The 22,512-nt window shown below is 39.9% G+C and overlaps 1 protein-coding gene and 1 long non-coding RNA gene across 6 annotated transcripts in view; both read right to left on the minus strand.

Moving 5' to 3' along the window:
- Positions 1 to 8,901, minus strand: part of LOC119704907 (OTU domain-containing protein 7A-like) — a 118,380-nt gene extending 109,479 nt beyond the window's left edge. For 4 of the 5 annotated variants that reach the window (XM_038146633.1, XM_038146629.1, XM_038146634.1 and 1 more), the window contains exon 1: positions 8,556 to 8,758. The gene's annotated coding sequence lies outside the window, so the exon portion shown is untranslated. The other variant, XM_038146630.1, reaches the window with a different exon arrangement.
- Positions 8,902 to 10,138: 1,237 nt separating this feature from the next.
- The window catches only part of LOC119704910, a 36,050-nt gene continuing 23,676 nt past the window's right edge, over positions 10,139 to 22,512 (minus strand). The window contains exon 6 of the long non-coding RNA XR_005258098.1: positions 10,139 to 10,319. This is a non-coding gene — a long non-coding RNA (uncharacterized LOC119704910). The remainder of the gene's footprint in view (positions 10,320 to 22,512) is intronic.

Consider the following 22,512-nt stretch of genomic DNA (forward strand, 5'->3'; position numbering starts at 1 on the left):
ACCTCACAAAAATAAAGCAACGTTTTATGGAAGTAAGCTTAATTATGAAACCCAAAGAAGGATATTCCACATGTTTCTTTCTGTAAAGATACATTTAAAGACAACCAAAAGGTTTCAGAGATATCTCTTCTCATGAGTACATATCTTTCTATTTACACCGGATAGGAAAATACTTAATCTTAAATATGAGAGGCATGTGGAATGAAACCTAACAACTGAATACTCTTGAAGGAGCCTTCTCTCATGTAAAGCATATTTTAGGAAACAAAACTGGAGGAAGGAAAATCATAACAGCTCTGTTTCTCAAATTCTGTATCAAAGAAAGTCAAGAGAATATCAGCGAGATGAAAACATGTCATCAACTCCAGACACTTAGAACTGAGCTGCTCAGGCTGAGGGAGTATTCATCTCTGGTGGAAGCAAAAGATAATGATTTATATTTCTGTGCTAATTGAGGTCTACACTTTGCAGCCTTGTGTGCTCATAATCAAGCACCTGATCTGCATTAGCACTGAGGGGGAGCACCCAGCAATACCTCAACTGGAAGTACATGCATCAGGTTTTCCAGGGTGAGTACATAATGCTTATCTGCAGACATGAGAGTATCATCTTTTTGAAGTCAGAGTGCTACCAAGCTTCATGAGCAACACACCACAGCAGTGATGGGCAAGAGTCAGTGAGTGCTACAGGCTTGCTTTAAAGATTGCCTCATGTGTAATAAGTAATTAATAGTTTGTAGCATGTGTTTTTAACCACAAATCCAGTTCAAATACACTTGGACCCTACTACAAAATTCTTATTAATTCTCCCAGTCACAAGTACTGAGATTGTATTTCCAATTACTAGCACTGTTTGACACATCCTCCTCTGCCAATCACAGGGATCTTTCCTTTGAAAGGTAAAGGAACAGAGAACAGTATTTGGGATGGAATAAGGGACAGGAAACAGGTATCTCCTGTTACAAAGATGATGTAGGCCAGAGAGAGACAACGTAGTGATTATTGTTACAAACAACACAGCTCTAGGTTTATGATGCTGCTCTTTCTTCTGCATGGGCTTTTATCTGTCAATGTCAGAAGAAATTTTGAACAATGCAGAATTATGAAAACATAAACTGTGTTGCCCAGGAGACAACAGAGATCTCTACATGGGGTTTCTTAAGAGAACCTTCATACAACATTTTTTCAGCCTTTTGTTTTCTCTTATTCTTGCTAAGAAAATACATCCTTTTAATAATCCTGATTAAATTCTGCTTTGAGTATTTACAGCCTGACTATACACAAATGAATATCTACCTTTGTATTTCCTGCCCAAAACTGCTATACAGTCCTCATCTACTAAGCATGCTCAGGTTGGAATGCCAGAGCAGAGAGATACAAGTGTGACTAAACACAGTGAGAGAAATATGAGAGAAAGAGCTAACCAGCAAAGCATTTCTGGGTGTCTCTCAGAAAAAGGAGGATTACTCATATGAGTGCAAGCAACTTTTCCTACTTTATTTGAAACTATGTCTTGAAGAATTGAGCCGTGAACTGAACCACAACACAAACATCTAAGAAAACTTCAATCATAAACACAGATATGAGTTCTGTATATCTGAGGTTCATATGCATCCATATAAAGAAGTTTGAAGGCTTAAACTGTCTATTGCTGAGAAACACTTGGCTTCTACAGTTCTCATCAGCCACTGAGACAATCTCAACCACAAGGCTCAAAAATTCCTTCCTTCACACAGATCTTCTTTCAATACAGAAGTATTGCTGCAAAAAGTCCAGTAGTAGAATATCTGATTTTCCTTCACCTGCATCCTGAGATATCAAAACTGTACATGATAAGAAGCTGTGAGAGTAGTTCATAGGGCCTCAAATCGCTGTGGAAAACCTGGAAATGATACCCTAAATGACTTACTAGTGGCATGCCCTCCCATAGTTTTATTTTGAACCTTGCTTTTTATGGTTGTTGGAAAACCAAACATGAAACACCAACATTGATATAAACCATTTCAGCTGTCATGATTTTTCATTTAAAATCTGAATTTTCAGGTTAACTTCACCATCTCCAATTTTAATCCCCTTCTTGTAAATGCATGGTACTCAGGGGTAATGAAAATGGATACTGTTTTTCAATGGCAATTTCCTACCAGCAAACAGCCTCAATTTAGCAAAGAGCAAACCATGTATCAACCTGGTTTTATTTAAACTTATCCTTGTGGCTTTCTCCATTACATGCTCTTCTGTTAATTTGTTCTGAAAGGAAGCCTGTCTCCAGCTCTTAACTCAGCTGTATTTGGCAGAACAGATGAACACACCATACTAACTGAATCTTTCCCACGTGTGAACTTTATCTACAGGTTGTATACTGTCATTCTTTCTGCTGAAATTACATAAATGTGCCTTCCCTTTAAACCAGTTGTACTCTTCCAGAGACAAATATGTAAAGAGTTATTTAGAGGGACATGGAGGTGATTTAATTGCTTCACACAATTTTAATTATAGTTTGTTAAATCAATGCTTTGTTTACACTAAAACAATCCTGTCTCATTACCATAATTTTATTTAATACACCTGTATGTCCTCTTCTTCATAAGAATTGACAATGTAACAGCTCTAAGACTTGAAATAGAATCTACTGGGATTTTACATAAGAGATGGGCAGATGTTAAGGAATGGCAGACCTGAAACTCTTCCTGACACATCCATCTGCAATGCTTTGGTCTGGGTTCTGTTCTCAGGTAAGTATGTTATTCTGATTAGAGAAAGTGTGTTATCATCTCTGTATCTAAGGGAACAGCTTGATAGTCTGTGTTTCCTTCTACTGTCTGCTGCTTAGTACAGGGTGAATCTAAGTAATAAACTCAAGTTCACCACCATCAAGCAACTGTCCTTCACATTGGTCTCAGCTCTAAGAGGGAAAACTATTTAACACAGGATAAAAGCTCCTTTGCACTACCTCAGGAACTCTGCAGGCAATATAAGTGTTTGCACAGAAGTTTAATCAGTATATAGCTAGATAGATAAATCTGGGTTCATCCCCCATGTCCTTGCTGAGCAATTTCCAACCGGCTGTAAGTACCCTATAGAGTCACTAACCAGTAATAGTGAAATGACTCAGTCCAGCCAGAGACAGAGAAATGCAAGTCAGGCACTGTTTCTTGCACTTTGTTTCTTGTTGCAATAGATCTCAAAAGAGATGAGAAAAGCTAACCCAGTAAAGATATTAGTGTTATATGATGTTATTGGGCATTCTTGTACTCAGTATTTGCATAGTTTGAGTCAGACGAAACCCTTTACAAAGTCAGGCTCCCACATTAAAGATCTTCCACTATGGTGCTGTGTGTCTATGTAGACACTGGCTATGGGACACAGTCACAGCCCTTCTTTGCTTGAAGACTGCTCTTGAAGGAAATTATACTTCTTGTACTATTTAGAAAGTAAATACAATGGAAAAAAGTAAAGTGACTTGACAACAAATATGAGCTCTATAAGAAAGTTCTCCTACCCCAGCACCCTTGTTCTTGGGACTAGAAGTCATCTGTGGGACGACTGAATTGTCAGTCACTCGTGCAATTAATGTTTCAGCAGTACCAATACAACCACCTGAGCCTGGTCTGCTGTGTAATACAAAGGAATTCATTTAGTATGTTTTTCAATCAGAAATACAACATCAGCAGTTTCATTCCTGTCTAGGTGCTGAAACATAAAAGACAGAAAACTAGAGAAGTATTTTTCATTCATATTTCCAAAAGGCACTGATTATTTTACCAGTTTCTATGGCACTATCACCATGGCAGCTAGCCATTTTAATCAAAGGCATTTGAACACATTTCTGATAACATCACAATAACATCTCCTGGGCACATGCAGCAGTAACCAATTAGTACATTTCCATAGGACAGAGGCCACTAATGTCAGCAGATGTCAGGATTAGAAATATGATATTTCAAGCATCTAATTTAAAGAACAAGTTCTCAGTGTTCCTTACTCTAATTCTGAAAACAATAGTGGAAATATAACCATTGTGACCAAAATGAGAATCAAAATTCTTCCACAGCTTGCTCAGTTTCTACGTGGGTTTTGCCCCTTCTTTGATTAACTACTCAATGCAAATGATTACTCAGCAGATCCTAAGAGAATGTGCAAATGAAAAAAAAATCCCTGTAGAGAATTGAGTATCTGCAAAACACTGACAGATAAAAATAGCTACTTTACTCTTTGTACAAAACCCCCATACATTGCTCTGTGTACAGGCTAAATTGAAGCATTGCATACAAGACTGAAATCATGAGCAGACAGCAGCAAAACTCAGGGTTCTGACCAAAGTAATTTTTAGTATAGAACAGGAAGCATTCTAATTTTACTAAATATATAGTGAAGCATTTGTAAATATGCTCAGCCTGAAAAATGCCCTGCAAGTACTGAAAACTACTTCCAGCAACAGCAATCCTTCATGTCATCCATAAAACACATAAGAAAATAATTTTTCAAACTAACTTAGAGCCAATTCATACTTTTGTCCTGAGATGTCTGGGGGTTTTTTTACTGAAAGTGTATTTCAAAAGGCTGAGATACTCCAAATAAATGAATTTATAAACCCTTTTAATAAAAGCTAGTAAGCAAGCTAAACAAATTCTTTGATTCAAGCCTAAAGCTTTTCAAAAGGTCCATCCAAGAGATTTTAAATGAATGCAGATAATGTCAACACAGATATTGCATTGATATCTATATTAAGTCAACACAGATAATGTCAATAATCCTCAGTAAAACACTACAGCAAAGCATGATGGCTAAAAATCACTGGTATAACAGCATCCTAAAATAGATAACACCAACCTCAAATAGAGGAATAAGAAACTTAAGTAAACTGAGAATGAGACTTAAAATATATCACAATTAGCTCTGTCTTTTCAAACTGCTTAAACTCAGAAATAATCACAAAAACACTGATGTTAGGAGAATAACATGAAAACAGAGCAGTAAGTCAAGTCTCTCATATCTCCAGTACCTCCATGCTCATCAGTTTTATAGTTTTTCCTCCCTTGGGTCAGTAGCTGGGGACAGACAACAAAAAAAAGTCTAGAAAATATTTGACAGTGAAAGTGCTGTACTGTTACATTTACATATATATACTAATTAATCTGCCCTTAAAATAAAGCCAATCAATTACCACCTAGGATTTGAGAAGAGTTCTGCCATCTTACTCAACTTCTCTATTTTGTGTAATGCTTTGCCTTAGGAAAACAATGATAAAGTAATACAGGAAAATGCAATATAATACCCATGCAATATTTGTACCACACCTCCACTGGTAAACAACTTTTGTATAAACCTATACAGCTGAATTTTCAGACCATCTAAGCAGCCAGGTTAATCTCACAGTTTTTTCATTACAGCAACCTGATTTATTTGTTTAGAAGGTCCACATACCATTTAGCTCCATGCTTCAGTCTAAATATCTATGAATGCTTGTATAGTCATGTCAGTGATAAATGAACCAGTAGAATACAAAATCTTCAACAACAACAAAGCCTTTTCTATTTTCAGTCCTCAATTTAATAACAGTTGCATCTGGTATTTTAAGCTTACCATTTGCCTAATTAAAAGTTTATGTTGAATTTCATGTTTAATTTTTGCTTAATATGAATCCCAAGATATGTTACGAAAGTTGAGTCAAAAGGAGCTTCAGATTTCATTATGTTTTTGAAAAGCAGAAAATATTAAAGAAGGAGACTTCATTAAAAACTGCAAGATATGAGGTGTAGACTACCTGGACACAAAGATTCTGTTAATTCCCTAGGTCCTTTCCTTCTCTCAGGTCCAACTTTCTCTTCTGTATAACTCAATACATTATTATGCTTTGCAAGTGCTTATCTCCTCCCATGAACACTACAGACGGTTACTGTGTCTAAAGGCAATAACAGGAAAATAACAGTATGTGACAGCACAATGATATACACTTTTTTTTAATTCTTGAATATATGCAGAATATAACAAATTCAATAAATTTCCTAAATTCAATTTAAATTAAATTCAATTTAAATTAAATTTAAATTTCCCAATTCAATTTCCCCCCTAATAACACAGATATAATGAATTCATACATACATACACCAAGACTCTAAATGATCTGAAAATGCCACCGGGATTATATTTAAAACATGCAGCTTTAACTTAAACCAGATGCTCTATGTATACTGCTGGTTAAAACATAGATTCCATAATTTTTAAATAAGTAACACGAAGGGCAACTATGACAACAATTAGCACAATGGTTGCACCAGTAACATCAGTCAGTGTTCATAGCCTGAATGTGCACAGCTCTACAAAATGCCTTACCTGGAGTCCCATTCACTGAATGGCCTTTTTGCTGAGTCTGCCAACATGACAATAAGAGATGTGCCAGGGCAGTGAAAGATTCAGAGTGAGGCTTACTAGGGAAGGACTAAATACATTTCTATCTGCTCATTACTCACTTCCTTGGAGTCTGTAACATCCAGCCAGCATCATCTCTACATGAATATGTATTGATTTAAGCAAGACTAAAATTTTCCAGAATCCATGGGCAAAAAAAACCCCAAACCAACCTTTTCCAAAAGCAGACACATTATTAAGCAAACAATCAGTTACTTTTGCACTATACATATACAAAAATAGGACTCTAAGACCTGATCCCTACCCAGTCTAATTCCCTTAACAGTTGTTATATTATACCTGAATTAAGCTGTCCTGAAGATGACTGAGTTTCTTGTAAAAACTACAGACACAAAAACGTAGTATCACAAAAGAACCAGACTCACAAAGGTGCCATTGCTACCCCATGACATACCACGACTGCTGCTGTGTGGGCATGCACAGCCCACAGAGGTTCTGTACCCCACACCAACATTACAGCTTTAGCAAAAGCATGCAGCCTTGCAATAGAAAGTGTTCCAGAGGCTGGTAGGCACTGATGTTCATCTGTATTCCAGATTCAAAGGGGAAAAGTCTGGCTTGCCCCTGCATGAGCAGCAGAGTCATACCAGGGAAAAATCTGGCCTCCATCCATAGAAAGGGACCATTTAGTCAATTCACACCAACAGCAGAAAACAGAGCCAGATCCAGCCTTAACGGCTAACACGCTCATATTTTAATAACAGATTGTAAACAAAATAACACTTTTCCTATCAACAGCAGCTTCAATTCCAGAGGCTTAATACAATTTGCTGTAAATCTGTGCCATAGCAACCTTTATTAAAGTCAATGTCACCTGTAAGGACTGAGTTAAAATAAAATGTGGGCCAAATTTATCAGACATTAGTTCTCTTTGATAAAGAGCTCAGAACACTGACTGTATGTCATCCTAGATATGGTATGAGTTGCATACATTGCATCCAGCAACATATTTTAAACCAGGCCTCTCCAAAACACTTTCCCTGATCATCTGTTTTGAGTATTTGTCTGAGATGGTGAAGGTCAAATGAAAAGTGTTAAAGGTTTCTTTCTGTTTACATCAAATTTATATCCATATGCTAGAAAATGCAGCACTATTCAGGCCTAGGGAGAGAAGCCTCGAGAGTTTATTAAAATACGACAGTGTTTTAGCTGGTCAATTTAAAGGCACATCCAAGGGACAAGAGAAGAGACCATTCCCTCTGGCTGTGGGAGCTGTGTACGCCCACGTAGCCATGAATATCACTGTGTGTGCGAGACACTGACCAGCAATGAGGAACTTACTGTGACAGAACTACAGCAAAAGTAGTCAACAATTTATCCTTTTATTTTCAGCACTGGCTCATAGGGCACACTGCATCTTAATGTCAGATAGGTACTGAATGAGTCTCCAGAAAGCGTTTAGAACAGACATATTCCTACAATCTCCAGGGTAAGTGTAGGGGTAGCAAGCTTCTCAAATTTAGATTATGTAAGGTCGTGTGCCTCACTGCATTATGTTTTATATACACGTTATATCTCACTGCACTATATTGCACCCTGTGAACTCCTAATGAGTGTTATTCCCACAAATCCAGGCAGATACTCTTTTGTAGCTGTTTCAGAAGGAGAACAAATATCATATGCACGCTTAATAGTTATCGAATGAGGTCAATCCTCCCAAATGTCCTGACGTAGTCTAAGAAACATAGAAGGACATCCCACCTGCCCGAACTGGCCTCTTGCCCAAGCAGCACCGAACCACCCGGCCAGGGAACAGGCTCCTTGTAGAGGCTGAAGCCGCGAATGCATGAGCGAATCGAGTCTGCAATGCAGAAGCCCTTCCCGGAGCTCATCAATGAGCCAGGGGAGACGGGGCGGGGGCAGAGCCGATGGCCCTACCCGCATCCCCGCCACGACACCCCGAGGCACGGGGCGGGAGGCATTTCTGAACGCCCAGCTTTGCCCTTACGGGCTGCGGCCGAGGGCGCTGCCCTCCGGCTGTCTCTCCGCAGCTCCGCGCAGCGGGAACTTCTGCGGCCGGGACGCCGCGGGCAAGGACACGGCAGCGGCCGGGCCCACCTGTGCCAATGGCACCGGCCCGCCCACCGACCGCATCCCGGCCGCGGGAGGAGGAGTAGCAACTCTTACCTGCTCCCGCTGCTCCTCCTGCAAGCCCTCCCTAACCGAGCTCCATCTTCCTCCGGCCGGGAGGGAGAAGGGGGGAAGGGAGTCAACCCAGGGCTGCCGTCCCCGCACCAGCTGCCGCTTTCCGTCACCGCGGTCCCCCGCCCGCGCTGCCCGGCGCAGCGGCCGCCTCTCGCCCGCCCCGCAGACGGCACCGGGAGACGGAAAGCGAGACCCACCTCCCGCCGCCACCGCCTCCTTTTCATGAAGTCACCGGCCGCAAGGCCCTCCCTCCCCTGGCTGCCCGCAGCGGCCCGGGAAGCCGCGCTCCGCCCCGCTCCGCCCCCGCGGCAGTCGCGCCGAGCCCCCGGCACAGCCCTGCCCAGGGCCGCCCGCGGGGCCGCCGCTTTTCTCCCTTCGTCGACGGCCCTAGGCGAGCTTGGTCTCGGTGCTCCTGGACGATGCCGGCGGCAGAGCACGGCCGAGAACGGCCCCCAGCCGCCCCGGCACCACGAGCGCTCCTCCGCCCCCCGATATCCCACGGCAGGGGGAGATGGGAAGCCTCGCTTCCTTTCCGTTTCCATCCTCGTTCTGGAAATCACCATGCCCGGTTTTGCCCACTGCAAAGTGGGGTACGTTACAGTAAGTTACTGCTTTAGATGTGCCTTCTATTTCGACTTGAAAGTCTACTTCAGGTTACAGTAACTTGTCAACTAGCCTGGTTCCAGCTATTCCGGTGTGCACACAGGTGAGTTCTGTCTCGCTCGGTTAAATCTTCCTCCCCCACACCAAAGCAGTCTTTCACTGTTACTCTTCCAATAACATTAGAGTTGAAAAGGAATACACGTCTAGAACTAAGCACTCAATTTTTTTACTTACTATGACAAAACCAGAAACATGCAAGACTAAGAACAAGGCAAAATATGTGGGATAGAAAGGGGAAAAAATCACAGCTGTACCTGTCCCCATTCAAGAAAGGCCTCCTTATGTAGAAACACCAAGAATTCTCACCCAAAATCAGCCTACTACAGATGATGTGCAATCTGCAACAGATACAGCAACCCTGAATCAGTAAGAAACAGCAGCTGTAAACAATGTAATACATTTTGCACCAACACACCCAGAGAAGTACATTTGGTGACACATGAAGACAGTTTTGCAGATATGCATTTTCATATCATAAGCGAGGGTTGATGGTTAGGGAAAAAAATACAGATCTAGTTCTCTGATAGAACCCCAACATCAGTTTAGAATATTGTTGAAAGCCACAAAAGAATCTCATCTTACCTTTGAAAAATATTTGCTTATACAGCTAATGTGAAAAAAACAGGATAGGAAAAAAAATTTGAAAAAGTTCCAAACAGTTGTACATATAACCTTTTGCTGTGAATGCACTGAGCTATTTAGCTTTTGGCAAACCATGACAGGCAAAAACCAAAACAGTTTTGTCCAATACTGTTTTGGGCCCGCACAAAATGAACTCTGATTTTTTGCCCCTCACATTCTCTCTTCTCCTTAGAGAAAAGCTTTATGCTCATGATTGAAGATTGCTTCACCCCAAAACAAAACAAAAAAAAAAAAAAAAAACATGAGCAGAACAGTTCCTTGGTTTCTTCACCAGTGCAAAGTCCAGCATTCTTTAAATGTGGCAAAGAAAAATAAATTGTGAAATGTATAGATAACACACTCAAAAAAGAACCATCATTACAGAAAGACATACTTTTTTCCTTTATGTGCCTGTCTGTACAGATTGTCCTACAGGCGATTCCCAGCCAGGAAGAGTTCTGTCTGTAAAAGAAAGAACAGTTTAGCAGAGTTTTGCTGACGGCTCTAGTCCATTTGCCTTGCAAAGGAAATGAATTAGTGAATATGTGACCCTCAGGTGGCTGCTCTAGATCTCCCTGGACTGAAAATACTCTAAAAGTAGTCAGAGAAGTTATGTAGTGCCAGATATTCAAACACAGTGGGATGTGAAGGCTCTAGTTAGCCAAGTGGTGACACAGAGCTGGGGACTCATTTAGATAGTCACTGCAAAGGAAGTGGCCAGTTGTCTGTCAAGCAAAGCCAGAGATGCCAGCAAAAGTCTGAAGGGCTTAACAAAGGAAAGGGTGGCCAGGTACATGCAAGAAGAGGCTATCCTTTGAGGCCTGAAAGTTCCTCATTCTTCATCTTTTCTTTCTACAAGCAAAGCTTTCTTTCATGCCACCATTGTGGGAAAACAAACATATTTCTAACAAAGTCCCAGATGAAGCGTGAAAATGCAGAGATGCTAGATTTAGATGAAGTATACTTTGGGGCCATCATATTCTGCCTCCATGGAAGTGGTAGTATCTCACAGTATTTCACAGGAAAGAGTTATTTTGTAGAAAATTATAAAAACACAGAATTCATAACATTTAACAGATAAAATGAGCTTATATGAAAATCTGCTGAATCCTCAGATTGGGGAATAAGGTTTCCTCCATGGCATTTGCTGTATATCTCTTGACATACTTTGATGTTTTCTTCATCCTTCATACCTTTTCTTTAGCCTATCCACACTTCTACACCTAACTGAATGCAGAAAGTTCTTTAGAGGAATATATGACCAAAAAAAAAGTGGAATAAGGTATCTAATCAGGCTTCATTGTTCTGTTAGGTATTTTGCCTCTATAAAACAACTTTGTTTCTATTCCATGTCTTTTGTCTTTAATGCAATCAAGCATCCACTTTAATCTCCCCCTTCAGAACACACAGAAACTGGGGCAAAGCTGTTAAAGACAAGGTGTATACCACAATTTAAATTATATCCAACAGAAATGCAAACTGGATTCCTTTCCATTGCAACTGATACTGAATACAGATGGTAACCACAACATACAGTGCTCTCATTTCTGCTAATACTTGTCACAGCACATGTCACAGCTGAGATAGCCACGATACACAGAGTATCGTCATACGAGTTCAGAAAGCTTCGACCCATAGAGTAATACCATATCACTTCAGAAGGCTGCAAGCATCTGCTCCTCTTGTTCTATAGCCCAACCTTTTATACCCCTCATGTCCATGCACTGCACCTGTGTGCCCTCTGCTCCCTTTGGTGGTTGGTCAGTGCCCCTGGGCACTCCATGGCTCATTGCTGTCAGTGCTGCTCACCTGCTTTTCACAGCTGTGCCCATCCCAAATTACCACAACCTGTGTACCTAGAAGTAGCCATCTGCATCATCATTAGAGACTAGATGCAAATGGACAGACAACAGTTTCATCTTGCACACTACGATAAAGAGATATTCATGCTTAGAGTCCAACAGAAAGTTGTTCAGAAACTCTAGCTTTGTCTAATACAGTGAAGACACAGTCAACTATCCCCAAGAAGAGAAACTCCTCTAGTCATCTTTTATGGTTGCAACATGAGAAATAGTTCTTAGTGATACTTTGATGGTAGGTCTGTAACACCTGTAAAGTTACTAATTAAATACCTCTTAATAAGAAGTATTATTCTGTTTTAACACACAAAATCCACAGAAAAATATTTCCTTGAAGATTTAGGAAGAATCTTCTGTAACTGTAGGTATAAATTAAAGCTTTAAATAAATAAAACCACAGATGCAAGGAGGCCAGTTTAAAAGGCAAGAAGGACATACATTATGAATACTTCCAAATATTTAACTTGAACTAGAAAGGAGGGGTGTAACTATTTTTTTTTAGCTGGTTTTGAGTAGTTGTAGCTAGGGTTATAAAATTATACATAAAATTAGGGTTACTATGAGTTGCTGCTTCCCCTCCTTATGTTTATAGAAATCAAATCATCAGAATCTTTGGTGCTCAGTCCTGCACTGCTTAAAGCACATACACTGCAGGCCAGGACAGAATAGGACAGGACAAGAAATCAGACTGGTTACCTCTTCTTCATTCTGACCCATGAGACTGCGACCAAGAAGACATTATTTCCTAATTAATTTGATTTTTAAAGCTCCTTATTATTAAGTGTCACTAAAATCAGCAGCATTTCTTGCCAGCCAATTACTTTTATGACTTGTTGACTCTGTAAATATCTACTCAACAAGAACACATTTTTCTGTCAGGTCAGCTGGGAAGTTTATTTCTTCTGTCATTACATCAGATTACTATTTTACAGTTAAAGACAGATTGTTATCAGCCTTCAGAGACTTTAAAAATAATACAATATGGTTCCTGACACTCACAAGCAGACTGATAAATGCCACCCACACAATTAGCAACACATTTTTTTATGCAGCATGCAAGAAGATTTGTTCTACAGATGTTTCGCAGTGAAACCTGGTACAGAACAGAATCACCATGGCATGACACTTCTCCACTGAAACTTGCAGCAAATCTGCAATGCCTTTGCAGTTTACTGTAGAGAAAAGTAGATCTGGAAATTTTTTGTCACAGACAAAGGTGACATGACATTCCAATTGAAATTTTTTTTATTTCTTATTTCTAAATCAAGTTGAGCAGCTAAAAGGTCAACATTACATGCATAAGGAAAAAAGTAAGCGTTCACGATTTATAAATAATGTGGGAAAGTGACCACACTTTTGGCTGATATTTCAGGAGTGGAGTATGCTTCCTAATCCACTGGATCTCCATAAACAGAGGTCTTTCAGTACAAAATTTAGAACTTGTAGAAGAAGATAACTGCCTATGTGCTATGACTGAGTGCTTGGAACAGTCAATTCTGGATATGGACAATAATCCAGTAATTAGGATCATCTCAGCTTTCTTTAATAGAGCATTACCATATTACTATGAAACAGGGGACTTGTTCATTTACCAGATAAACCAACAGTAGTGAAAGAACATCCCTGAGCATTCCTGACTCCTCCTGAATTGCAAGCTCCTAATATATTTTCCACATCTGTGCAGAGGCACAGCAATACTGTTCCAAATATCATAGAACCAATTAGCAGACAATTGGTTTGGAAAGAAACAAGCTACAAATTTTAGTAACTAAAAGCTTTTACAAAGTCCTAAGAATTAAAAGTGGAAGATACATTCTGCTCAGTTTGCAGGAGCCTCGGAAAGAACAAAGAAAACACTGTCTTTCCAAGGTAGTAGCAATGTCAAATATTTTACTACTGAAAGGTAAATTTTCCTTTGGATTATTGTGTTCAACCTGAAAATGCTATCTATGAGCAGAAGCTGAAGAGAGTCAGAAAGATATAAAGAAAGAACAGACTTCCAGGTGAAGAGACATTACAAGCTATATAGTTAATAGGACAACAGTGGTGGGCTTCTGTTATCCTCAGTGGGGAAATACAAAGGCGCATGTTATTAAAATGAACCACAGTGACTGAAATTACAATACTTCCCCTTCCCTTTTAATACCTTAACTGCATGGCTGTAAGAGTAACTTAATGGTCCAAAGACTGCTTCAGACTTGAAGCAGAAATTATACATTAGTCACACTGAATTAGCAGCTGTCATAGGGATTTTGGAGACCATTATTCCCTGTATGTACATGTAGCTCCTACTACAGTATAGCTCCTGCTATAGTTTCCACACTGAGAGGAAAGCTGGCCCATTGTGTGAACATTGTTGCAAAAAGATTATCTGATTTCTCATCCTTGATGGACTAAATAGAAGTTTTCAACACTGATTCATTGAAGAACATGAGAGAGCACACTGCTATTAAATGAAGGCATGGCACAAAGGAGAACTGAAAGCCTCCCTTTGGAAACAAAAGGCTACAGGGAGCAATACCATTCCCTAGGAATCCTCTGCTTCAGAGCATGGACAGGACTGGGAATGAGGCTATACAGACTCCATTCATGCCATAGATGGATCCATGGTTAACCACACACACAACTTAATCTCTTCAGAGACCATTAGTGCCATCTAATACAAGAACCATCTAATACAGGTGTCCAAATTAGAAGCCTGCACTCATTATAGTCACAGAGCCTTTAAAGGACTCCCAAACCTAAACCTACCACTCTCCATTGAGTGCTAAAGAAGGCCAGACTGCTGCTGCAAACACTTAAGTATAAATTATTACATTTTCACTAACAGCAAAATACAATGGGGGTTTTGGTTGTTGTTTTTTTTTTTTTTAAACTCTGCAGGAGGGAAAAAGCTCGGGCTGAGGAAGTACCAAATGAAAAACCACAGAACACCTCACATTTGAGTAATGGCACAATGGCACAGTATATACCTGTGTCGAGGCTTTACAGCCTTTATCACCCTTCCTGATAAATACAACTGAAAACGAAAGAACAGCTCCCTGGAAACATTACCTGCAGGGATGTCTCATCACCAGATTCTACAGCAAAGACTTAAAACAAGGTCATGAGATTAGGAAGTGTGAAGGACAGAAAGCCGGAAGACATGGAAATGCTTTGTCCCTTCCTGGAGCATCTGCCCCGTATCTCACGAGGAGGAGAACGTGACAGTTGGGAAGCACTGCAGTGCCATGGCAGAGCAGAAGAACCCAAGTACACTCTGTGTGATGCATGTAGGTCAGTGGAGCATGGAAGAGAATGGGATTTCTGAAAGAGCCTTCTAAGCAACAGCTGAGGATCAGCATAGAAACCTGTCATGTGCAGGTTTGTGACAACACTAGTGACTGACAATTACTAATGTATGTGCAGTCAACAGCAATGAAATATCTCAGTCCCGTGTCACGTGAACAGTAGTGGTTTTTACAGGAACTATGAAAACAAGATAATAGGAAAAACCCTGATATTTTAATTACAGTGGAAAATTTGCCCACCGAAAAATGAACTAGTTAATTATCAACCATCCCAATCAGAAATTCATCTACTGCAATGGCAGGTTTGCTCTTCTTCTCATCAGTTAGAGAAGGAAGGTAAGCTAAGAAGTGCAAAAGTAGCTGTACATAGAGCTAGTTTTGCAACTGTTAACTCGAGGTCCAGAACTATGGCAGACTGCTACACATTTCAAGACCAGCTCATAAAATAATGTTTCTTACTTTACCCTGCAAAACTCAAAACCACAGAAAAGAGTATTATTCAGATAAGAGACATTGTAAAACCGCTTTTCAGTGGATTTACCAGTCCCTAAATCAGCCTTTATGTTCCTGCTCAGTTCTTTCCCCAATATAGAACAGAAAATAAAAATCATCACTTCCCTGCTCCTCCCAGACATTTAGAAAAAGAAAATTAAAAAACTGCAAACAAATGACTGAGTACTAACAGGCAGTTAATAGACCAGTACTTAGTTGCTAACACCTCCTTGATTACAAGTCTGCGTTTGGCCTTTGGCTCAGCACAGGGCTATTACTCACCCCAGAAGAGGAAAGGAAGGTTTTATGGACAGAAACAGCAAGCAGGAAGTTCTTTACATCAAAGGAGATAAACCTGTTTCTTAAAAAAACCTCTGATATGCATTTCAAAACACAGATGGGCAGGATGCTTTCTAAGGCCAGTCATTACTGTGGGGTTTACTCCAGGCTGAAAATGACTCATTTATCCAGTTCTCTGGTGAAGTTCAGAAACTGGACAGTAAGAGGGAAAATCCTGAGTCTTTATTGCTGATCTTGCATTTCTCGGTTCTTATTCCCTTCTCAAGCAGGAACCGGCCATATGCTGACTAAATGCAATCAGAGAATACATTTGAGCAAAAGGTTCTACAGCATTAGCCCCATCCCCTATGTCAGGCCAGTTTTTCACAGTCCAATGCTGCCAAATCCAGTAGAGCTTAGCCCATGTGTATAGACTATGAAAAGTGGGCAGCTTCTACCAACAGAATTTACTGGAAGTGTTACCTAGAAAAAAAAAATCTCAAAAAAAAAAAAAAAATCAGCTTTGGCTGAGAGTACAGAAGACCTAATTAAATAGTTGGGGTTTTTTTCCTTCTCCCCAGGAAAAGAGCTGAGTTAGGTCCCATCAGCAAACCCAGAGGTTTGCTGATAGAAAGGATGTTTAATGACAACGCCATAGAACTCATCCAGTTTGCTCTTACACATAATGCAGACATTCTTAACTAAGAGAGGGTCTGTGAATCTGAGGCAAGATTTTATCCTCTGAAGAAGTGAGTTTTCAACAGTTACCCCATTTGTGCTGATTTGGAGTTGTGGGTTTTCAGTTTGAAGGTAGCACAGAGCACACTGTATGGCTGGAGTTTACCTCAGGACCCTTAGCTATGACTCGCCACAGTAATTTGGTGACACTATTGAGCAAACAAGCACTCCTTGGGCAGATGGGTGGATGTCACACATCAGTACAGGATTTAATGACAGGAGGAATCCCTGGGCAGATGGGTGGACACCACACGTCACTCCAGGGTTTAATGACAGGAGAAGCTCACATGCAGCAGTTTCATGGTTTGCAATGTGCAGAACTTTGCCAAGCACATGTACAGAAGGCTGGATGCTTCCTGGAGACACTGCTCTCAAAGCCAGAGGCACTACTTGCACATACACATTTGGTATGTGAGATACTCCCACACGAGCCACAGCCCAGGCTCCAGCTCCAATCAGGGTGCTCAAGCAGAATGAAACAAGGATACCAAGTCTTCACATTACACTGTTCAGATTTCTGGGAGAAACTCAGGATGTATTCAGGGTGTTTGCGAATCAGAAAGAAAGGAAAAGGCAGAAGGACAGTTACATATCCAAGTTCCTCTCCTGCTGCAGATCAACTTAAGCTGAAAGACTACATCTGATCTTCCCACAGCAGCCACTAAAAACATTCCTATGCCAAAACCAAAATTCATCTCTCTGTTGATGGGAGAGAAGAAAAGCAAAAAGAAATATAATGAAATATATGAAATGAATAATGAAATATAAAAAGAAATATAATGCAAAATTTATCTTCTGATAGATGGCATTCAAGATGGATTACCCTCAGATACAAGGCAGGACCTTTGAGACATGAGCCGCAATTGTACGTGTGACTAAGTGCCAGAGGCACATCAATAGGGCTGATACTGACTGTGGAGAAGACAACAGCAAAAGCCTCATATAACACAAGATTAAGTTCTCAAACGAATAGGATTCTTGCACATATAAAATTCAGGGATCTCTATTTATTACAGAAAAACATACGTTGTGCCTCTACAGGTTTTCATGAAAATGGTTCTTGTGTAATTTAAGACAGTTTTCTCTGAGACACCTCCTGATTTACACTGCTCAAATAGATGACACTTCATGGAAAATAATTAGACGTGTATTCACTTTGGTGATTTCAGTCTGTCAACATGTGTTAAGACTGACTTCATTTAAAGTAAAACTTTCTTAGGGCAAATATATTTTTGCCATCAACTAGAATTCTTTCACATAACTGCAGCCAGAACTTGCACTGGCAAGCCTGAAAATTTTATAATTAAACCAAGATATGTAGACACACAGGTAAAACAGAGATAGCAGAGTGACAGCAATGTCCGTTGGGTGATTTTTTGGGGTATTTTTCCCTCTGTTGTCATGCAAGGATGTTACTTTCTGACACATATACACAGCAATGCACAGCTCTTTGCCTGGATTCTATGGTTGCAATAAAATATGATAAGACTAATTTTCACCAATTTTAAATAGAGAGGAATTACTATCAACAAACATGAACCATTTCACATTACACATATGCTGGTTTGCCCCTGCACGTGTGGTGCAAGTGTATCACTGTGGTGCACACAGATCTGGAGATGCAGGTTGGAGCTGTCCACAGGGACACAATTTATTTCCAGAGATCATTATTCTGCTACAATTAACACACAACAGAATAGAATGAAATCAGCTTGCTGTAGAGTTTGCCTTTCCTAATTTTGGCTTTTCTGTTTCTGGGACTGCTACTGTTACTCCTCTGAGATTTATCAGCACATTGCTCACATTCAGCCTGAAGAGCAGAAAGCACATGGCATAGGATAAACAGTCAAACACGCTTCACACATTATTCCAGTAGATGGGTCAGAGGCACTCTCACCTTGCTTTTAAACAAAGAAACACAACACAATGGGGCTAAAACCCTAGTTTTTAACCACAGAGTATCTTACATACCAAGTGGGAACCCTACAGGAAGACTGAAATCAGCCCATGAGACACACCACTACCTTCAACAAGAGTTCTATTTCTGAACCAGCGTTCTTTCTTTCCCTGCAGTCAGCAAAAAAATTAAGCCTTTATTGTAAGGGAAAAAATAGCCTTTAAAATTATAATATGCTCTCATGCTCACAATTGTCTACAGAAAGTGTTCCAGTAGTCTTTGGGACTGAGAAATTTGACCTGCAGTTACAGGTTCTTCTCTTACTTTGATCCAAAGTGCCTCAAATGGCCTAATTAAACTATCCAGTAAGTGTCATAAAGGCTGTCTTGCTCTGCTGAACCTCAGAGGGAAAAAGAAAGCATGAACATAATTTTCTATAGAAGGCAATCTATTCCATACGGCTGATGCACTGGGCAAGAATTCTGTATTTCATTGTTTTGATGCTGACAGTTAAGTGCAAATGACTTATTATAACAGAAATCTCTTAAAGTTACTAAGGTTAAGAACATCAGAACATTAAAAAAATTTTTGTATCAATTTCGTGTATATTTTGATGTTTATAGAAGTAACAAAAAAAATAACATTAGTGTCCATTTAACAGACTCAGAATAGCTATTCCCCTAAATAAGAGGAAGTTATTTTCCTTAGGTGAACCATCTCTGTTAAAATGATCATCCTTAACTCTTCCTACTCAAACACTCCCTAGAGTTGACTTGTATTGATTCTCCATTCTCCTGCCTCTAAAACAAATTCAAAAAAATCACACTAAAATTAAAACCTAACTGGACATAAATATAAATAACTGCTTCAGTCATCCTTAGTCCCTTTTACTCATGTCAGCTCACAGATAATGTTGCAGAAGTGACCGAAAAATCTAGGCTGGAAGGAAGGTAGCTAGTCCAGCTTGATGATCAAAGTCTAATGTTAAATTTACCATAATAGATTGTTCTTTTATATTAAAATTACCAGGCAACTAAAGCATGTGCTTACACCCAGGCTTTTTATTTCTTGCACAAAACCAAGAAACTAGAAATTTTCATTGGTAGTAATTCCTGTGAAGTTTATAAGTAACTTCAGGTGTGGGAAAAGGGCCTAAATACAACTCCCTTCCTTCCCAATCCAAAATATTCCCAAATGACAGCTGTCCTGACTTGTGCAGCCTCACCTCAAGTCCTGTGAGCAGTTTTGGGTACCAGAGCATAAGAAAGACATTAAGCTATACGAGAGTGTCCAAAGGAGGCTACAAAGATGGTGGAAGGTCTGAGGAGGCCATGCGAGGAGCGACCGAGGGCGCCTGGCCCCTGGGCCAGGAGGAGATGGAGGGCAGCCCTCACTGCAGGTACAGCACTGACCTCTGATCTCTGGTGACCTGACAGGGCCTGAGCAAAGGCCCTGAAGCTGTGTTAGGCAGGTTTAGGTTGGACATTAGGGAAAGGTTCTTCCCCCAGAGGGTGCTGGGGCACAGGAGCAGCTCCCCAGGGCAGTGGTCACAGCAGCAGCCTGAAAGAGCCCAAGGCTCTTGGGCACAGGGTGGGGCTGCCGGGGTGCCCCAAGCAGGGCCTGGAGCTACACTTGAGTGATTCCTGTGGGTCCCTCCAGCTCCAGGTAGTCCATAATTCTAGAAACTGACACTCACTTTCAGGAATGCCATGATCAAGATAAACTCAAATCCAGATATTATTTACAAAAGGAGGAGTAGTTTAAGACTGACATCCAAGAGAATGCACTCTTAAGAAGGAGAGGCATAAAGAATATATTCTTTGGGATGGGAAATAGAGCTATGAGCTTTCTCTGTTCTGAAAATACATTCAGTATTAAAACATCAAAAGCTTTTTCAAAACCATATTTTAAACTTAGATAAAGTAGTGGGTAAATCTTAATTGACTAGACTTAGTTCTCTAGAATTTAATGATACTAAGAAGACAAAATTGAAATGGCTGTAAAACATTTATCAGATGACTGTGAAGGTCAAAATAGTACATTTCACTCAATTTTCATGGACATTACGTAACTCATCTGAAATTCTACTCTTCAAGCAAAAAGTGTTTTATAAATTTTTCTTCCTCCTCTCTGACAGTTAGGAAAAGATCAAGGGAGAAATCAGATTTGCATGGAATGGATTCAGACTCATTAAATGAAAGTTTTTAAGAGTCAGTGAAACAGTATTCACCTAATGCAGCTCATCATCTCAAAAAAAAAAAAAAATCAGCCTCCCAGGTATGGCAGCTGCACTGTTTCTCGAGAATCTCTCTCTGCACTCATAGGGGTCATCACTCCTAACTCCCAAGTCACACATTTTAGAAGCCTTCATTCAGGGCAAAGGAAGAAACAGTATTTCATAGCAACCTGTTTCCTGCTATCCACATTACATTTCTCAATGTAATATGAATTTACCTGTCTGAATATGAAAGAGTGAACCTTTCATTAGTCAAATAACCTTCCTCACAATTATCAAGAAAACAGAATCATCAGCTAGTTTAGTACCACAGATGAATTTGGGAAGAGAAAACAGATGCACTAATTATCTAGCAGATCCCCTGTGAGCTTCCTGTGGGCCACTGCCATTTGCTGTGTGTCTTATGCCCATAAACCAGAAGCCATGCAATATCCCTGCAGGGAGTTTGTTCTCTGCAGTAAATCACAAAGGAGTAGAATGCAGATAATAGTTCCTTTCATCACTATTCCAGTCTAAAATAGATCCTAATAATGAATTGATTCCAGCAATTTATGGTATTTTTATATTTTTAGACACAACATGCTAGTGAGATGTTCAAATTGTGGAGAGACAAACAGTTACTTCAGCAGGCCTACACTTGCACTGTGTGCAAAAAAACCCTACAGATCATACTGAGGTGAGCATTAAGCTTTAAAAATCTGCAATTTCCTTCTTTTTTACTGTGGTAAAGGTAGAAATAGAAAAGAAACCTCATTCTGAGGTTTCATATAAAAAGAGACTTATAAAAAAGATACAAAAAAAGAAACATACAGCACACAATAAACCTACTGTTAAATCAAAGACACTTATTTTGTAAGAACTGTACAGAAGCCAAAGTCCAGGTACAAAAAGAACAACTCCAACATTTATACTTGTGACTCGGTGATTTTAAAATTTCAATATAACACATTTATCCTATTCCCTGTTGTCAGCAAGGGTGGCCACTTCTTGGTGTTTAAACTAAAAAAAAATAGGAGAAATCATAAAGCTACCTCACCAAAACATTTTAAAAGCAGATAATTAGACCCATGTATTAGAGTGACAAAACTCTGCCAATACCAGGCAATTCAGATCAGATTTCAAAACAACTGCTTCATGGTAAATTTCGTTATTAGCATCACCAAGAGGAAAGATGTACAATAACACAAAACCCCTTGTAAATATTCTAAAAAAAAGAATTCAGCTGAAGCCAAAGGAATTGAACTGCCTGGAAGTCATTTCAAATCAGACTTTCCCCCATCCCTTTTCTGGTTTTATTTCTAAGCTGCAAAATAAAATAATAAAATCTAGCCTTCAGATGCATACTGGCAGCTCTGCTTTGGACAGATAGCACTTCATGGTCTCTTCAGCCTCTTTACTGAGATATTAATACAAACAAGTGGCAAATTTCCAGACAATAAATAGTTTTTATTTCCACTTACCTCATCAGCAATAGCATATTCTCTACTCTTCCTAGAAGATAGTTTTCTGCTGTTTATGTTGCTCTTTTTGCCCCTGGAGTGGGGGCCACCAAGGTCTCTTGACCTGAAAACTCTTTGTTGGATGGGTCTTTGCAATGACTTGAATTTGGCACTGTCAAGTTCTTTCCCTGGCTCTTTACCACTACAAATCCAACCCAAGCTTACCAGACCTGCAGCCTGATCACAGTTTCAATCTAGCATTTCAGAGATTTACTGTCACCTATGGAACAATTCCATAATTTGATAAATCTTCAATTCTGTGATTAAGTAATCCTGACTTTGCAGACCATCTTTAAGGAAGGTCTCAAGTCAATACTTTCAAGGCAGCCATCTTAAAACTCCTTTTTCCTATAATGTTCTAGGGG

Source organism: Motacilla alba, chromosome 10 (genome assembly GCF_015832195.1).
Source record: "Motacilla alba alba isolate MOTALB_02 chromosome 10, Motacilla_alba_V1.0_pri, whole genome shotgun sequence".
In the NCBI taxonomy this organism is placed as follows: domain Eukaryota; kingdom Metazoa; phylum Chordata; class Aves; order Passeriformes; family Motacillidae; genus Motacilla; species Motacilla alba.